Below are 20,522 nucleotides of genomic sequence, written 5' to 3' on the forward strand. Positions count from 1 at the left end.
CTAATGAATGAACATTGGTACAGAGGTTAAATCATTAATGTCATTGTGTCAAAATTACACTTAATGAGTGGCACTTCAGACACAGTGTCGATAGAGTAATCAGTACCTATTTCAGATGTAAATACGTATCTACAAAGCAGTTACACAACATAGGTGTCCTAAACCTCTGTTTAATGGTTATTATTGAGTTAAAATTTTGTTAATTATTACATTTTTTGTCATGTCATAAGACAGTACCGTGTTGATCCTATTGTATTTTAAACACTGGTTCAAAGTCAGATGCGACGGTTGCTGGTTTTCTTCCCTGTGCTAGATTGACATGTTATCCTGCTTTTATTTTCACCCTAATATATAAGTTGGTCACAATCGGAACCACTCAGCCTGTTCCGTTACACTAAAAAATATCTTCGAATGCAGAATGAAAAATTTCTTCTTGAAAAATTTGCCGGTATTGTATTCAAATGCGAACCACAGTAATTACGCTCTTGTATCCTGGAAAAATTCTAAAAAATTTGCACAAAGCAAGGGGCCTAGAAAATAAGAAATCGTAAAAAATTCAACCAGTTTAATTTTAATTTGAGAATCGGATCGGTCAAATTCCGGACACATTCTTCCGCCTAGAGGTTACAGACCACCAATTCAACCAATGAGCATTTGGAACGTACGCAAAAATAGTCCTACGCAGAAATTACCCCTGTTCCTCATAGTGCTGTGAAAAAAGTTCTCATCTTATTTTAAAAATTTAAACAGTTTCTGAAAGGAAAAACATTTCTGTACATTTTATAGGTGCATTTTGCTTCTTGTGATGTGAAGCCTAATCTCCATAATGATTTTTAAATATACCCCTATCTTGTGAAAACACTGGGATTTCCCATGCTATTTATAGACCCTTCACTTCCGGTGACCAGTACTGCACTGCAAGTCTGCTAACCCCACATGCCATTCTGAGGATTGTGAGCTGACATATGTAGAATCATGCTGATATATAGTCATCTGCAGGTTAAAGTTAAGGTAAAGTCCAGAGAAGCCATTGAATATTGTGAAATTAGCATAGAAGCCTATGGGAAGTGGAATTAGTGGTTTTTAGCCTTGAGCCTCCGAGATTTTTCTTTTACATAAGAAGAAAGGCTGAGAAATTCCTTAATGTGTCTTTGTATCGCTATTTGACTTTTTAGTCTATTTTAAAGAAGTGTCATCGTTCTGTTACCAAGGATTTTATTAGTTCTGTAATCGTGACCTTCCAGAGCTTAGTTGAAGGTGTGTTTACACTTATTGAAGTCCTTTTGGCAATCTCTGTAAGTATTCACTATTTTTATAGACGCTAGACGATGGTGTCTTTTTGCGTTTCACTAATTGTTCCTTTTTCTTTTGTATAATATGTTTTTCAGCATGAAATAATGTTTTGTTTCATTTGCTGCGAAAAGGGAAATATACCTTCAGTCGACGGTTTGGGATTTATTACTTATCCACGAGAAGTGCTTTTGTTTTTTAATTACTTCTTACCAGATTATCAAAACGAATATAGATGGTATCAGATTTAATTCAGTAAGATATTTGAGATGGAATCTTATTTTACACTAATTAACACGATAAAGGAATGAATATGTACGTCAATGTCGGTATGTATCAACACCAAACAAGTTAGTCAGGCCGTTTGAAGTCCTACCCCATAGTGCAATGCTTATTTCTAACAAACCATACACGTTATAAAAGTAACTGACGTATAGTATGGGATGAAAACTCCAACAGAGGCCCCAAATCCCCATGGTGCATTTGTTATCTAACAACATCGTCCATCACGCCTGGCTATATACATAACGAATTGTACTGATCAATATTCTTGGAGTTTGTTATATCCTTTCTTGTTTTGTACGGACAGCATCTTGCAACCATAAACATACGTTTCGTTTTCCGTATGTCAAAAGGTGTGGTATCTATCTAGTGATATCTCCTAAGTTCATTGTTTTAAATCTTGAAATGTAAAAGTAGTGATAATACTAGTAACTGAAATTAAATCCAAGTCATGAAATAACGTACAGCTATTTCAAATTTTAGTGCATTTCGAAAAAACCAAATTATATCTAAATTAAAGGACACTGGATATAACTACAAAAGAGCATTTACAAGCTGCAGTGAATTGATTCTGCTGTGATACGAACTTTATGTACTGTAATTTTAAAAGTAATTCTAAATGGATAAACATAAATCATTATTCAGTATGATTATAACAGACGTTTATAAGGTCTATTAAACGCAAGGAAATGTACAATATTTATATGAATCTAGATATAACATGCTGTAATATCTTCGCCAAATTTCTTTTCCAATAGTCAGTTTCTGTTATTCTGTCTACTATGTAATCGACTGTTCATTTTTAACATCTTATCAGCAAGTATTATTCATATCAGTCTGTTGACTATATAACTGCTGGAGTTTCTCTCGTTTCTTTCTTTACAATACTAGAACAATGCAGATAATTATCCAATATAATAGACATATATATCATAGAAAAGTACGTCTGACTTACAAATGTTAGCGGAATGTAAACTTGAAAATATTAAAAAAGGAGACAGGATGTTGTAAAGAAACCGACATTGTATATACTTATCTAAGCATTGAAACATTACGATTTCTAAGATTGAAAGAAAAGCAAGAATTTTGTATATTTTAGAAAAGACCAGGATGTTCAAAATGTTTCGCCTGTTAATAGCGCTTTCTTCTAATACATAAAAAAATGCTCAGTATCAGGTCACACTTACGGTTTATCATGACTTTTTCATAAAAAAAATGAAGTACTAGCAACATGTACAAGACCCCTACTATTGTTACCTAAATCTAAATGATGACAGGTACCATAGTATTTATTTTTTTATTCCGTCTTTGCTTTAAAACCCTTTCGTTTTGTGTGTGTAAAAATTGACTAAGATGTTGAAACCAACGATACTCTACAAACAGGTTAACTAATCATTGATGGTCCTTACATGGTTACCTGTTGCAAATCAGGGATTTTTTCAACGGAGGTTGAGAAATTTCATCAAATCCACATCCTCAAAAGGGACTCGTGTAAGATTCTGTATATTAAACAAAGTAATGCCTATTTTAATTGTTGAATTAAAGTCTTTCATTGGAAGTTCATCTGCCAGACTTAAGTTTTGTTACCCTAACCCATTTTGAACAAACTCTTAATTTGTACATCTACAACTTTCAACATTAAAAACGAGGATGTTTATATCTTGCTGCACACATATGTAACGTTCATGCGAAAAATTTATATAAAGTAGGTAACATGAATCTTTAACTGAGTGTCTTACACAAGGGGAGGGGGGTATAGCATTTCTTTATACATTCAAAAGATCTGTGTAGCGGTATTTGTTCTGTTCTGTGAACATTCTCTATAATATTCCTCTTTTGATGACATAATTCATCAGGACTCTTTCAACAAACCTTCAAGCGAAAAGTTGTTATTGATCAGATCTGCCGGTTTTATTATTGGATTTTTCGCATGTGTTTTTGTCGAAAGGACAACACAATTTTGTATTGTGGTGCACGTGTTCATATATAAGTTCAAGATTTAGGTCTTAACTTGAAAGAGCCAACAGTCGCAACCATAAGTAGATAAACATCTTCCAATATGGGATATCCATCTGTCTATCTACAAAATATGGATATCGATATGTCTATCTAACAATATCGGCTACCTATTTGTCTGTCTACCATTATCGAATATCAATCTGTCAATTTTCCAATATGAAATTTCGATCTGTATATCTACCATTATCGGGATATCGATCGGTCTATCAATGTTGGTGATTAATGTGTCTTCGTGTCGTTATTTGACTTTTTAGTTTATTTTGAAGGAGTGTGATCGTTTTGTTACCGTGGAATTTATTATTTTTGTTTTCGGGGCCTATTAGAGCTACTTGAAGGTATGTTTACACTTACTGAAGATCTTTTGGTGATCTCTGTAAGTATTTACTGTTTTTAGGGGTTAAACAAAGGTGCATGCATCTGTTGCATTTGACCATATTTGTTCCTTTTCTATGTACCAATATGGAATATCGATCGGTCTTTAATACGAAAATAGGTTTATATCTCGTCACGCGATTAGAACAACTCGTGAAGTACATACTTACCTAACCGACACACCCAATTCTTTATTATATTTGTCTAGATTCCAGATTACTCAATGATTTTTAGCTTTATGTGAGATTCATTAGCTTTTTCGTGTGTGTGTTTTAATTTTTGTTCAGTCACAATTGACTTAATTCCCGATCTGATCATTGTTTTTATTGTAATGCCGCTAGAACTGCAACTAAACCATTTTATCTACGTATAATTGATACATTGGTGTATTTGAACAATAATTAAAGATTTTGATACATTGCAGAATTGTTAGATTTAAAGTGATGTAAATTGTTAGACATAGATAATTAATTATTGAATACTTCTAAAGATATAAGTATCCAATGTATTAGTAATCATTTATAAACTATTATAGCTCGTTTCCGAGTAAGCTAGGCTTCAAACGAGACTTTACTGTAATGATAGGCATCTGGTACAAACTTATGATCGAAATCTTTTCACCACTAATTAAACCATCATCAAGGTAGAGAAAACCATCAAGGAATCATTAGATATTAACCTTTTCACACGTTGGGGCTTTATATAACGATTACAATGTCATAAATTGCAACAATTACAAACATTTAGATCAATACAATGTTGAATTGTTGTAATAATGTTAAATTTATACGGCAGCGTTTTAATGAAAATTAACAATCTTGACGTCATAAGTAATGTTTTGCCATTTTTGACGTCGACCAAAGTATTTTTTAAATTCAAAAGTAGGCATAATCGTAAGTTTTTAGTTACTTCCTCAGACTAAAATTTTTGCGGGTATTTATAAGTTCTACGCTTTAATTGTGTTTCATAAAATAATATAATTACTTCACTCTTAATTTTGGATGAGTTCAAAATATTCTCCGGAATGGGACAGTTTTTATTTTGTTTTTGTTTAAAAAGATAAAATCACAGTTTAACTTAAAGAATGCGAGTTATAATGTAATGTCAAACCCTTCTGGGTTTTAAGATAAGTGATTAGTCTGTTATCAGGGCTATTCTAACTGCTAATGGCTTGTATTCACCATAACTCATACGTCAGATTTACTGTAGAGCGCTGTTGAAAATCGTTAAAAGGATGAATATGAAGTTAATTATGAGCCTTTAAACATTAATATCCGGAGTATTGTGATCAATTTTTATCGCTTTGCACTACTTGATAAACATGTGGTGGTAAAACAACAAATTAAATATCCAATCACTTAAGATTTTATCGTAAAATCTTTCATTGCATACATGTTATTGTACAAACCCAGGATTAAGTAAAATGTATAGATAGATATTTAGAAGCTTCTCTCCACAGACAAGAAACGGGATTGTTTATTTAATTTGTTACAAGTAAATGCTTTCTTAATAAAAGGAAAATTATTGTAGGTATTGACCCATTACATCATTTCAATTTTAAAAGATATATATCCACGATTATTATCTAAAAATGATTATAGACATTTTCAAAATTCCTGCAATTCGGTTATTTTATGAAATGTTTTGATATGACAACCATATTGCAGAATCCATCAATATGCACGGTATTTTAGCATTGCCTGAATTAATTACTTAAACTTCCAGAAACCAGACAATTTAGTATTAAAAATGTGATTAGGATATTTACTTTTCAAAGGAACATTGATACGTTTTACCATGAAAGAAGGATTATGGTATAACGCTGTTTGAAAATATATGTAATGTGTTTTACAATGAGTGCATAAACTAATTGTCAATGAAATAATACGTCTACGATATCAGCCTGCGATCGCTTGCAAATGTTAAGCAAAAGCTACTAGAATATTGATTTGCCAGTCATGGATAACGGTCATCACTTCAAAATTTCTACGGTCGTGACCGTAACCTGGTTAATTGAAAAACTAAGTCCGTTTCTAATATAAAAAAAAACATCCTCCATTGTCGTAGATTTTCTTCCTGGACTCGACGTTTAACAGACAACAATAGGAGTGTCAAACGAGAAGTAGAAATAGCCCATCCTTAAGGAACACACGTATGAGTTAGCTTTTTAGTGGGATGGATGCTGTTCTTTTTTCTTAGTGCACTTTTTAGTTTGTGTTGTGAGACTTCTCCTTAAGCCATCGTCCTTTTGGAGTGTCCATTTTTTTTTGTCCACGGATTCCCCCTCGTTAATTTGTATCCTGGACATACTTCTTCTTTTAAAGTCTACCATCGATCAATATTTCACCACCTCTTTAAATGTATCCAGAGATCACAAGAAATAATATGATAGCCCTCATTAATTTATACAGAATATCAGCAACATGTATCAACTAATGCAGATATCATTGACGTACAAGATAAATGGTCCTGGTACTCTTACCAATTAGATCAGTTATCAGAATGTCTGCATGGAATACCCCTGTATGTTCTTTGTAGTGGTTAACTGAACTTTAATATCTTATCGCATCTTATCCTGACTTATCAAAATTAAGTGAACTGTTTTTTTTTTTCAATTTCAAGGTCTTCTTACAGGTTTCAGATGTAGTAGCGACGTATAAACAATAGTAATTCGCTTCAGCTTAACATAACATATGATATTGAAGGTTTGAAACAGCAAATGAAAATAAGATACAATGATGAAAGTCTTAGGGTTTTCTAAGCTGTTACTCAATTGTTCATGGGGCATTTTACTTTATAACAAGTTGTAAGAGGAAATAGTTATACCTTAGGTGCAAACGAATGGATATCCTTGGACAAGACACACAATTGACAGCAAAAAAAAAAAAAAAAAAGAACACGAAGAACAAACCATACAAGACAAAAGATCTGAAAATAGAAGAAAGCTGAGAAAAACAAACATCACAAACCCCACTGAGAATGAACTCATCTGTCCTGGATGGTAAATGTAAAGCTGAAAAAAGTTATTCTTCCTATATATTTGATTCTAAAGCTGCTAATGATAGGTTGCTTCTTGTGTACAGCACATCTTTGTATGCAATAAAAAAATTCCAATCTAGCATTTAAAAAAAAACCAAAAGAATTTATATTAATAGCGACGATAAATTGATAGTTCTAATTATGGAAAAGAAAGAAAATTTGAAATTTATACGAGAACAAAACATTTGATTAAGAGTCATCATATTTATATACACGATCTTTTCGGAAAAACTCACTTTTATGAACACGAAATTTCGTTTCCAAGAACTTGCTTGCTTAATTAATGTCGAAACATGAAATACGTAGGTTTAAGCATCATTATTGTTATTGCTCCAGGAAGTATTATGTATTATTAACCTTTTTTTTATATATCTATATGTATACTCCGCTTTATTATAAGATTTTTTTCATAATTATAGACAATTCAACACGATTATCTTGTATCACTGATATCCACATAAGCTGGTGACGTAATTTTCTATTAAGGTTAAAAGAAGGCACATACTTTAAAAAAATGATCAAATTAAATAAAATGTGGGCGAACAGAACTAGAAACTAGAGGGAAAAAAAGGTTTTTTTTTCAAAACTTACAAAAACATACAAAATATTTACCGGCTTAAACAAGAAAAGTAAAAGTAACTGAGGAAGTACGATTTAAAAAAAAAAGACCCTTTGAATGAAGTATCTTTATTTGCATTTAAGCATTTCCATAGTATTGCAACAAATAAGTAAATGTAATGACAGAAAACACACAGAGAATAATATCATCAAATTGAGATATTTACACAATCATGATATAAAATGAGTTCTGATGATCAGCTTTAAGGCAGTTACAAAGTTTAACTGTAAGAGATTGGTTTGAAGCTTGAACCAGTCTGTAAAAAACTTATGTATATTAGGCCATGCACAAAAAAAGATATATTACATTATAAAAACAAACAAATATTCAAATAATGATCAACTTTTATATTAACTTTTAATTTAAATAGCTTTCAAGACAAAATGAAGATTTCAAATTACATTTACATTATAGACGTAGCTTGCTACTCTCTTGAATGGAACATAGGGGCTTGGTCCCACTATCAAATATGCAGCCCCAGTTCCCTGTGTGAAAATTGCGATAATTCACACTGAGAAATAAATTCGGTAATTTTACTGTCGCACTTTCTCCCGCAAAAACATCACAACAATCCGACGTTCACAAAATTTTAAATTTATGTTGAAAATGGAAAAGAATAATGAAGAAAATCTATATAATAAATACGACAATCAATTGGTTATTCACTCTTTCCAATTAATTATTCTTTTATGAAACTCTTATCGAGAATGACCATCTCCATCTGTGGTTTATCTATCAATATTATTAATTTTCTTTTTAATTAAATTTTGATATTTTTTGTTCTAGTAACATATAGTTATAGTAACGAAAGACATGCAAAAACAACGCAGTAGCATTTGAAATTCTTATGTTTTTTGTTCGATATTGCTAATCGACAATCGACAATTTTTATGGCACTATTTACGATTTTTTTTCTCCAAAAAAATTACAAATATAACATATTATATAGATAAACTCCAAAATGTAGTCGAGAATTTTGTATTTTCCAGTTTGAAAAATGACCCCTCCTATGTATTTTACATAATGTCATCTATGTGTACCGGATTCCTCAAAATGTACAATAAAAATAATGACCTCTCAATACATTATTACAATAACATTTGAATAACTTTTGTCTCCCGTGGGTGGGGCTAAATAAATAAAGAGCAAAGAAAGAATAACAAGAAATTGTGTCGTTTAGAATAATCGTACTTTTTAGTTCTAGTTTAGAATGCCAAGAGCACAAGGAATGCATCTATCAACCCGTCGGCCGATAAAGATACCACCCAATCCTCATATATATTGAATAATTTACATAATAAAACACCAAAACTTATACACAAAGTTGACTAAGACTTTTACTAAATATTTGCACGAGATTGAACTGAAAAGTAATTCTGACACAAAAATGAATAAGTTATACAGCGCTTCAAGAATGTAGAAAATCTAAAGACTTAGCTTTAAAACGTTATTAAATTTATGAGTAAATGGTTATCTTCTAGGGATGTAAATCACTTTTCTATCTCCCCCTTCAATCTTCCTTTGTAACAAGTATTTTATACTTGTTTTATATCCAGTATCAAAGGATATTAATTTTCTAAGTAGCATCATACAAGCTATAAGCTCAGCGGTAGAACATATGAATACCTCTCAGATACCATCACATTGTCTGAATATTGGATTTGTATCAGTTATTTCCGAACATTTCTTCAAAAAGGATATAATATTTCGCAATCAAAAGATTTGAACTAAAATACATTTTTGACGACCTTGAATAAATGAAGGTGAAATAATTTATAAACGAAAATAGTATTTAATGTTCATTATATCTCCATGACACATTAAAATAAATTCAAATGACTTGTGTTCCTCATGTGTGTAACACATAAAAAGTTGCAAATAAATGTTGGACTTCTTTAAATCAGAAACCAATCATCCGTCTTAAAAAGCATGAAATATCTACCTTAATAATGGAAATTAAACATTAATCACTGAAAAAAATGGTAGCGTATTAAAAAGACTTGGAACAAGGAATGTCTGGGCATTTTATTCATGGTCATGCTTTTGTCTTTTATTTATAACAATTTCATAAATGACCAATTACGAATTATTGGGATAAACAGTGTCATTCCTATTCGTCCTAGTCGTTTTCACATTCCCTTTGGAATGTCATTTTCAAGGCTTTAAGCAAAAATCTCCCCCATCAACAAATCTTTTTAAATACTAATTTCGGGTTGATCATGTCTTGTCTGGTGACCATTGATATCCTTGTAAATAGAATGGATTGTTTAAGTCTCAATTCATACGTTATTTCAATACAAAATAATAATAAAAAACGAACTCTTTAGATCTTCAGAACTTTTCACAACATGTTTGGAAGGATTGAAGTTCCTTCAATATCAAAATCAGAAAACAAAAAGTTCCATTGAAAATTTATATGAAATTACTCATTAGAGATAAAATTATTTTACTTTATCATTTTTCTGAAACTGTCGTCGCCAAAAATGTCTTTATGTTTCTCGATTGCCGGCATATTTTTTTTTCATTTTTCTTATTTCTGCTTATTTTTGTAAAACTTCCTACTTACACTCAATGGCATCATGTGTTTAAGCCATAACATTGTTTACATAGGACATTGACCTATTTAATCTATATTCAGGTTTATACGATAAGCAAACCCATTTTTAAACCATAAACAAGTAAAACACGTTTGGAAACATTCTCAAACTAATACCTGTTAATGAGAAATAAAATGTTTTCTTCGCCTTCACAACCTGAGGCAATAAAACCATAATAAATTTGTCGAATAAAAAGATGAAGAGGAAAACGAATCATTTATAGAAAATGGATAATTATACATACAGTCCGCCAAAAATTTAGTATCATCCAAATAATACCAATTTTCATGGTTTTGGTTTTGTGAATCTTTAAAGAACATCTTTCTACTTTGTCAATATCCAAGCAGAATGGTAATTGTTCAGTAGTACTTTTTGAGTAGTACTTGATGATATGTTTTTGACAAATAAATTCGATTTCATTAATGAAAGCAACTTTGCGAAAATGCTTAATGTTATTTCTAAATACATATGGTTGCGTTTCATACTAAGTTAATTTGGCATTGTATATTCTCCAGTACCACAACACTTGTTACTCGCGTAGTGGTATTTAGTCAATGCGGATTCTGAAAATTCGAAAGATGTTCTGGAGACCCTCAATTCAAGGTTATCATCAGAATACAATAGCCATACACTTCTATTCCCCATACTCAGTTAAAATCCCGACTCAAAAACATTATACATCGACGTTTCTCCAAAAAAGACGGTACACCTAGATACAAATATGCAGTTCTTGGTAGAGATTCCCCATACTTTGTAAAAAAAAAATAATTCCAAACACATCTCCAAAATATACTAAAGAATAATTTATGATCGACAACATATTTGTCCAGTGTGGTGGACGCGTTTTAAAAACGGGCGACATTCCAATGGGAGTAAATTGTGCTTGCTGACCTATTCCTTCCCTTTCATGAGACTAACTTTATAGCAGATCTGATGCAGACGAAGGGACGTTGTTTAGCTAGATCCTTTAATCTCAGTTTCCGCTATACAGATGACGTATTATTGTTAAACCTAGTTTAGGGGATTCGATACATCACATCTACCTCTAAGAACTTGAAATAAAGGATACTAGAGGATACTAGTGGCAATGTGAAGACAGCCTCATATCTTGACCTAAACATAGCGATCGATGTTAAGGGAATACTATTTACCAAACTATTCGACAAACGCAATCACTTTTCATTCCTTATCGTCAACTTTCCTTTCATCTACAGCAACACCCCTTCAGCACCTGCGGATGGAGTTTTCACATCACAACTCATACGTTATGCCAAACTTGCCGTAACTATTCAGACTTTTTGTATAGCCTGGACATCTTACAATTAGGCTTCTTGAACAGGGTTATGTTGCTACAAGATTGGAGTCATCACTACAGACTACAGAAGTTTAATGGTCGTCGTCATGAACTCGTGGATTACGGTGTATCAATTTGCACCATAAATACTGATGTGTTCAATGTGGTATCGTTTTCCTGTCTTCTTTTGTCTACCCTGGACTGAACTTTTTAATGAGCAACTCGGCGGGTGTTTCTAGGAAAGCAGAGGACGCTTACCCTACTGGTGCACCTGGTCCATGCTCCAAGTTTTTAGTGGAGTCTGAGCTGCTTATGTACTTTTGTTACTCTGTATGCATTATTCTGGTTATTTTAGTTATTTGTTGTGTGTGTCTGTTTTCCATGTCTGATCTTTGTCCATGAATAAACATTCTTTTGACTTCCTCTAGAATCTTGATTAACCTTGTACGTTTTCTTTGAATGTAAATTTTGTAATATTGTAAATTTGGATAAATCTGATATAATTCCGGGTCAGACAAGACTGACTTCTGGAAAACGTTGATTGCTTTTTTATCACTTTGTGTAAATGAAACCGTAAGGAAATATAAACCAAGGACGATAAAAAACCCACTAGTAGTTTTTGTCATTTTGTTTTTTAATACCTGTTAATATCAGGGGAAAATGACCAAATATGTGTCAGAAAGGCCATAATCCATATCTATTGTGTTAATTTCAGGCAGAATTATTGTTGAAGGATTGTCACCAGCGAAACAAATTTTTGAAGTACATTTGCTTTTCCCTTTGGATTCGTAAATTTTCCATACATATTTTGAAAAACCAAACTTGCGTTTTTACTTAGTTGTCTCCTGCCTTACTGGTATTATCCTAAATGACATGGCCAGTTATTGCAAACTAAAAGGATACGGCATGGAATAAGGAAAAATATTGGAACCTAGTTGCAAATCAATAAAACAGCGATCTCCAATACCCTTTTATATTGGTATTGTGCAACTTAAGATGAATTGCTTAAACAGTAGCATGTAACTCGTATACTTTGTTTACTATACTTTTTTGCTTTGTTTCTGTATATTTCTTTCTTGAAATACAATGTTTGTCGGTAGTTCAAAATGTCGTGTGTTTTCTTTTATCGCTACTAGGCTATAGTCGTTCGGTTTTTCCTTCGCAGAAAAAACCAATATGAATTCTCATCAGTTGTGATTTCTCATAGTATATTTCAAAATGCAATATTTTCAGTCAATGGTTTGTAATTCAGCAAAAGCTCTAATCCAAAGTAGTTACATCCTTTTTTGCTTATTATAGTTCATACCCATCATAATTGTATTGTTTAATATTTAGATTTGATGGTTTGTTTTGACAGATGGGACCTCCACGTGCTTACATCAACAGAAAAATGTGGATAAACATCATAACAAAACTTAAGCAATAACATAATGATTAGCCAAATAATAACGACTTAGCCCTACATACTAAAAACAAGGTGTAGTATTGTTATATCTTGATTGTAGGTTAAAAATAAACTATTTCAGTCCAGGGAGCATATTAAACAATCATTACATAATTTCCAAATAGATGTTTTGTGGTATACTTACTTTTCAGATGAAAGAGCTAAATTACAGAGAAAAAACGTGGAACCCCAATCGTCATACAAAACATCTTTATTTTCCAAGTTTTCAAAAGTATGAAACATTTAATGTATGTTTTTGTTTGTTTTTTAATAAAAAAAACTCTCTTGCTAGAAAAGTTACAGAACTTATCATAGTTTTCGTCTGAGGCTTTGTGTAGGACTACATATTACATCAACAACTCAGTGGAGTCAATGGTCCTCTTTTCTTCATATTTGCCAACTTAACTACATCTGTTATTTGCTGTGTGTTCTTCGTTATTTATTCCGTCATTTAACTTTCTTGAATATGAACATTATTAGGTACTATATTGTCCATGATAATACAACGAAACAATTAAGGTGGATAGCTTTAACAAGAGATTATCTATATTGTCCATGATAATGCAACCAATCCAATTAAGATGGATAGCTTTAACAACCAACAGATCATCTATATTGTCCATGATAATACAACCAAACCAATTAAGATGGATAGCTTTACCATTAATTTGTACTATATTGTCCATGATAATATAACCAAACCAAGGCGGAAGAAAACAAGAAACAAGATTAAAGCGTTAATTAAAAAAGAGCACAATCCAGATACTACAGACACACACAACAAAGAATATATTTATAAAAAAAACAAAATAACACGTTCATGGGAAAAAATAGGAGTAAATGTGCAACCAAGCCGGGGCACCACTTTTTTTAATTACTTAAGTCTGATAATATGCTTAACTTCCATGGTAACTCCAATCAAAGTCTTTGAATTGATGACGCAAGTTTTGTGGCGATTTGGTCCGGACTGATGATTTGATGGTCACCAGGTTAATGAACAATTTCATCATTCTGGTAAAAACGAAAAAAAGTTATGCTCTAAAAAAGGATTAAAAGTGGTTTGTTTACTGATAAGTTTGCAAATTTGAGCTTTTTTATTCTGAAGTAGATGCCCTCCTTAGGACGAAGTATGATAAAGCCATATCATAAATTGAGGGTTCTCGTCATTAAATGTTAGTTTTTGTGTTCGAGTTATTCAGTATAATACTATATCTCTAATAGAGTTATGAAAAAACAAGACCATTAAAATAACTGGCTATAATCCTACAAATATATGTTTTCTCAAGGAAAAAATCTTGGCGCCTTCACATTTAACGGCGGATTTCTAGTTATTTAACATTCATAGTTCCGCGGTAGTATATCTGAGGCAATTACGAGGAAATTTCTATCAAAGAAATGACTAGCTGACGGTTTATTATGGTTATCAATGTACAAAAGAAGGGGATGCCGTTGATTTCATGAATCAAATTACTTTGAAAATTGCATGAAATTATATAAATGTATATAAAATATTGCGGTTATTTTGTAAACGGAATCTTTTTGTCTGATTGCCGGATAAAACCAATTTGATAGAAACAACGTTTCATCAGTATAAATTTCTTATAATAAGGTCAGTGATTTGATAACAAGTAAATATACCACCAGTGTATAACATAATAGGAAAATCGGCTGATTACTTAGCTCAACTTTCTTGCTAGTTCTATGATAGGTCAAATAAGATTGCACGTCTCAGATTTTTTTTATGTTGAGAAAGATACAAGAAAATTTTTCTTGACCTACATGGCTTTATTCTTGAAGCTATTATTGCTGGTCGAGTTCTATTTGATGTATTTATCCGCATCATGAGTACCGATTTGTTTACCATTTTTACCTCGAAAATGATATTTTATTACCAACCCGACAGGTGTTTCTAGAGAGTAAAGAAGAGGACCCTACCGGTGCACCTGGTCTAATGTCTCAGCTTTTAATAGCTTTCTTCCGGGTTGATTATTTACTTATGTTTTTTTGTTTGTTCGTTTGTTTGTTTTGTTTTTTGTTTTTTTTTAGTTAATGAATGTTTTTTGTTGTGCGTGTCCATTTTTCTGTCTAATCATTACCTCTGATTTGTGTTCTTTTAGATTACCATTCGAATGCTGGTTCGATCACGAGTGGTCTACATCAATTTGTTAGTGGCTTGTTCACTAAACGTCACTATATTTTAAGCATATTTTCATGTACTAAGATGCATCACCTATTGCGAAAGAGCTGTCCTCGTGTAAGAGTTATGTATAGAAAAAAATATATATACAGTGGATCTGTCTAAACCGACCACTGAAAAAATCCGAAAACCTTTATGAACCAGAACGTTTCAAAAGTTTCTTTATATCAGATTTAATGTATTTTGAACCTCGGTATACCGGAGACTTGTATTTACCGAACTAATTGTCCCCCGCGACTCATCGCGAGGGGACATGGAAATGCTGGGCGTCCGTCCGTCCGTCCGCGTTTTCAGCACTTTTTTGTAATGCTTTTTTACATGTGGCCTTATTATGAAGAGTTACAGATTAAGTTCAACTTTGGTTGAATGAATTTTGCGGAAGTTATGGCCCTTGATTTTCAGTGAATTTACAGTTTTCCGCACTTTTGTGTAATGTTTTTACCAATTGATTTTATCTTTTGTATGTAGTCTTACTATGAGAAGTTACAGATTAAGTTCGACTTTATGATGGTTGGATGATTCTTACAGAAGTTACTGCCCTTGGACTCGCACTTTTTTAACGCGGGGGGCGGGGGGACATTGGAACGCTGTTCATTTATTTAAAAGCTCAAATGGAAGTGAAAATGGAATTTGCTTTTGACAGGTTACATTGTATTATGACACTAGGAATTTTTTTATTGAACATCACAATCTCAGTTATTATGATATAAAAATATTGGAGATTTTTCGTTCTTGGTGGTCGTTTCAATGCACACTTGAGAGTAAGTGCTACCACATAACTTCTATATTATTACGCCTAAGTTGTATGAAAGAGTAATCAAGGAAACCAAACAACCGAATACATTCCAAACATGAACACAAGACGGGGAAAATATGCTCCAACAATAAAGAACATGATATAACCAAAATAACACGTACAAAGAAACGACAGTAAATGAGCAACCCGGACTCCACTAAAAACTGGGAGCATGGACCAGGTGATTCATTGATTGATTATGGTTTTAACGTCCTATGGCAGATATTTCATGGGAAAACGACTTACAAATGAAGCAGATCCTGCTTTGTACCCGTTCTTGTCCGACAAGCTGAACCGCATTTTTTTATTGTGCTAATTCACAGAAGCAACAGCTCACAGGTAGGCATGCCATCCCACTTGGACATGTTATTCTGATTCTAAGCCAACCAGTCGTCACTCTATTCCATTAAGTGTAACGTGTTTGGCGGAGAAGCAGTGATAACCAATTCTAAAGTCTTTGGTGTGAATTGGATCGAATCTGCATCCTCTCGCACTCGAGGCGAACACGCTACTCTGAGACCACAGAGGCGGTTCATAGACCAGATGAACCGGTAGAATAAGCGTACTCTGCTTTTCCCGCCGAGTTGCTCATAAAATGTTACGTCCGGGGTATACGAAAGAAAAATGAAGGTGTTATATGAATCACATTATAAAGTTATTAAATATTGCGTATATTGCCAATCAATTTTTATGCTCAAAACATCCTTTGAAAACCTCAAAAGCCTCGCACTTATGTGCAAACAAGATAAAAAGAAAATATTATGCAAAACAATCAATTCTTGTGAAGTTAATATAATGTGCAAAGCGAAACAAATTTTGACTTTTACAAATTGTAGAATCGATTCGATTTAACCATTAACCGAGTGATGTTGGTATAAATGTGCAAGGCGCGACAGATTTGGAGTCTTAAATGTTCTTTATAGTATTGCATGCTTTAACTTTAAACACAAACTAAGCTATAATTAGTTACATCTTGTTATTGATAAATCGTCATGCTTGTAATTAAATTTTCTCATTAGATGCTGGAAAAAATGACATTATATAGCAGAAAAATATAGTATAAGAAGAAATAAACAACTCCAATCAATACAGGATAATAGTTAAGATTCGATACATCAAATACTTTGGGGCCTAGTCAAAAATATACTGAACAGCTCCGGCCCATTTACCGAGATTCCAACATTATACGATCAAAATATGAATGAACTTCTTGTAAGCGACAACGCAAAATCTGATCTCCTCAATGAATACTTCAGCTCAATCCACGATAGAAACCACGTGGTTCCGATCTTTGCAGTTACAAGTGAACAACAACTCCAAAATATTCGGGTAAAAAGGAACGATGTATCAGATGTCTTGAAGGTCTTAAAGCTGGACAAAGCTACAGGACGTGATAGCATAAGTGCGCATAAGCTAAAGTTAACTACTAAATAGCATCTCGGTCACGTTGGAAATAATGTTCAATAAGCCGTTGTCGGTAGGATTATTTTCCTAATATTGGAACCCGGCTTCATTGATGCTTTGTTTTGCTTTACAAAGGGAGATTAGTCTCTTTCTTTGAACTATCGTCTTATTCCCCTACTAAGTTGCACCGTAAGGTATTTGATAGAGTACTATACAAATACCTTTACAATATTCTTGTTTCTAATTCACTGTTGTAGGTTTCATGGCTGGTCACAATACAGTCCATTTACTAATTAAGATCTACCACAATATATGTGAAATATAATACATGCATTGTGTTTTGTGACATATCCAAAGCCATCGTTAAGGTATGGCACAAAGGACGAATAGTAAAATCAAAATCGTATGGAATCGATGAAAATGTGCTAATATGGCTACAGAGTTATTTGGATCAAAGACGACAATAAAACTCTATATTTTCGGAATGTTACACGAACGCAGGAGTTTCTGAAGGCTCGGACTTGGGACCTCTACTTTCTTCTTAATCTATATAAATGACATTGCTGATGATTTGGATAGATTTGCAAGATTATTTGCCGATGACACATCACTGGGCTGTTCGACGCAGAATCGGTTGGTGATACAAAATACGCTGAACTGAGATCTTAAAAAATACAAAAATGGTCTGAATATTGGTTGATATATTTTAACCTTGCTAAAACAAACGGGCGGTAGAAGGTTTAGACATATAGTTTAACAATTAACGAGTTGAAAGGGTAGATAACCACAAACACCTTGGCGTTATCATCAAATTGTATGTGGTCAACCCACATTGATTATGTCTGTCTGAACGCAACCAGACAACTACAAGGGCTCAAGTTAACTCTGAGTAGTTCAAATCTTGATAAAATCTATCGTGCATATATTCTACCATTACATGTATATGTATGTGAACTTGGGATGGATGTACTGCAAAGTATGCAGAAAAACTTGAGAAAATAAAACAAGCGGTTATAATTCTGACCTTCCTAGATATGCCAGTATCGCATTACTATATATAGAAACTGGATGGGAGTCCTTAGCTGATCGTCGTCGTAGACGGAAGTAGTGTCTATTTCATAGAATTCACAATGGTAAAGTACCTGAATATTTATTTGATTGCTTGGCACCAATTGTTGGTTATACCACTAGATATAATTTGAGGAATAAAGATAACTTTGTTTATCCTCAATCAAACTCGCATTGAAACTTTTGCACGATCTTTTTTCCTTCCACCACGCGCCTTTGAAACACTCTAGACATTCGGTTACGAAACGTACCTGCTATTGAAAATTTCAAAAGGTGCTAAAGAACCAACATCCGATTTAAAAACCACCTGCATGCTATACTGATGGTATACGAAAACTTAACATTCTCCATACTAGACTTAGTCATATGAGCAGCACCCTTAAACTGATCAGAGTGAACTTGGTGCCTGACCAGAAATACACTTGTGCTTGGCCTCTAGAAAATAGTATTCATTTTTTTCTTACAGTGCCTATTATACATTGAGCAGCGTCAAGTATACATAGACACTGGTGAGGACAAAATCAGTCATTCTCTTGGGTAGTTCTATACTAGACAAAAACTCAAATATCACCAACTTAAAAAAAAATACAACATTTTGCACTCATGTTGTGTCAGTATAGAGAAATTTACTTCTCTATTTTCTCAAATATTGTTTTCAATGTATATTCGTTAAAATACTATCATGTGCTTGGCACCTGTCGTTTTTATTGCACCAAATGCATTGTGTTTTATATTCATTAACTTGTATCTTATCAAAATTTGTTTGCTTGTAAATAAAATATGTTTAACTTTAAAGAAGCATTTATTTCCATTTTAAAAATTCCAATATTTCATTGTTTGCTTTGTTTTTGTTTCGTTGTTGATATAATGTTCGTAAATAGAGTGCGAGCTTTGTTTCTTGTAATCTTTAAAACAAATATTTTGTAAATAGTGATACTGATTATACAGATTTTAGTATCATAGACAGATAATGATAGAAACGCGGGGAAATCAGTTCTGTATTGCGATATAGTCCATATTTTAAACATATTTTCAAGATTACATCTTAAAACACATTTGTTATATTTAAAGCGTTTTCACACCAGTCGACTGAATTGTTTTGTACAATACACATATTAGTAAAGACAGCTTACTTTAGTATTTTCTTTACACTTAATATACACATCTATGATGCAATGTATGTTTATAGCGTCTGTACTGTACAGGGGATAAGCATGACACCAATTGTTGGTTATACCACTAGATATAATTTGAGGAATAAAGCTATGTTTACCCTCAATCAAACTCGCATTGAAACTTTTGCACGAATTGACATAAAACTGGATTTCTCCCGAAATGATGGGTCGGAATCCCTACTTTTGCAACAACGCTACTCGGGAACGACAAGAACGATACTTCTAAAAGTCGAACTTGACCTTCATTTTGTCACATGAAAAAAACAAACCCAAATATGAAAAAAAAAATCAGTCAAGTATCGACAAATAAATTGTGATCGCGTCACTTTAGCAATTGGATAGTTCATATATGTCAAAACCAAAGTATCCATGCTCTGGAGGTGAAAACGAGAAACTAAGACCTCCTACATACACAATGTAGCGAACCAAATAAAACAGATTAGATAATATATATTGTACAAACCGAAGATAAAGAAAATAAGACGCTCCAACACACACATAAAACTAAAGCACTAGCGATATGAACTCTTTCCAAGTTATTGTAAGGACAAGGTTTAGCTGAACATCCCCAAATAATAGATCTTGGTTTCTTCAGAAAATCCACTTAAAAATCTTATGTTTCTTAAAATGTAACCAAAAAATAAACGGCATTATTATCAGGCAAAATTTGAAGAACAGCCATTTTCTGTCGAGATTCTCGATTTATTCTTGTTACGTGATTCAACAATGACTTCATTAAGAGTAATCATGTTCAGTACTCTTCTTCCACAAGAAAATCCAGTTAAAAATCTTATGATGTTTCTTAAAATGTAACCAAAAGGATAAACGGCATTATTATAAAGCACAATTTCAACAACCATTGTTTGTCCAGCTTCTTGATTTAATCCAAACTGACGTCATTAAGAGTAGTCATGATGTTTTTTTTA

Source organism: Perna viridis, chromosome 5 (assembly GCF_037379345.1).
Source record: "Perna viridis isolate PV_CMFRI_1.1 ecotype Kerala chromosome 5, ASM3737934v1, whole genome shotgun sequence".
NCBI classification, from domain to species: Eukaryota; Metazoa; Mollusca; class Bivalvia; order Mytilida; family Mytilidae; genus Perna; species Perna viridis.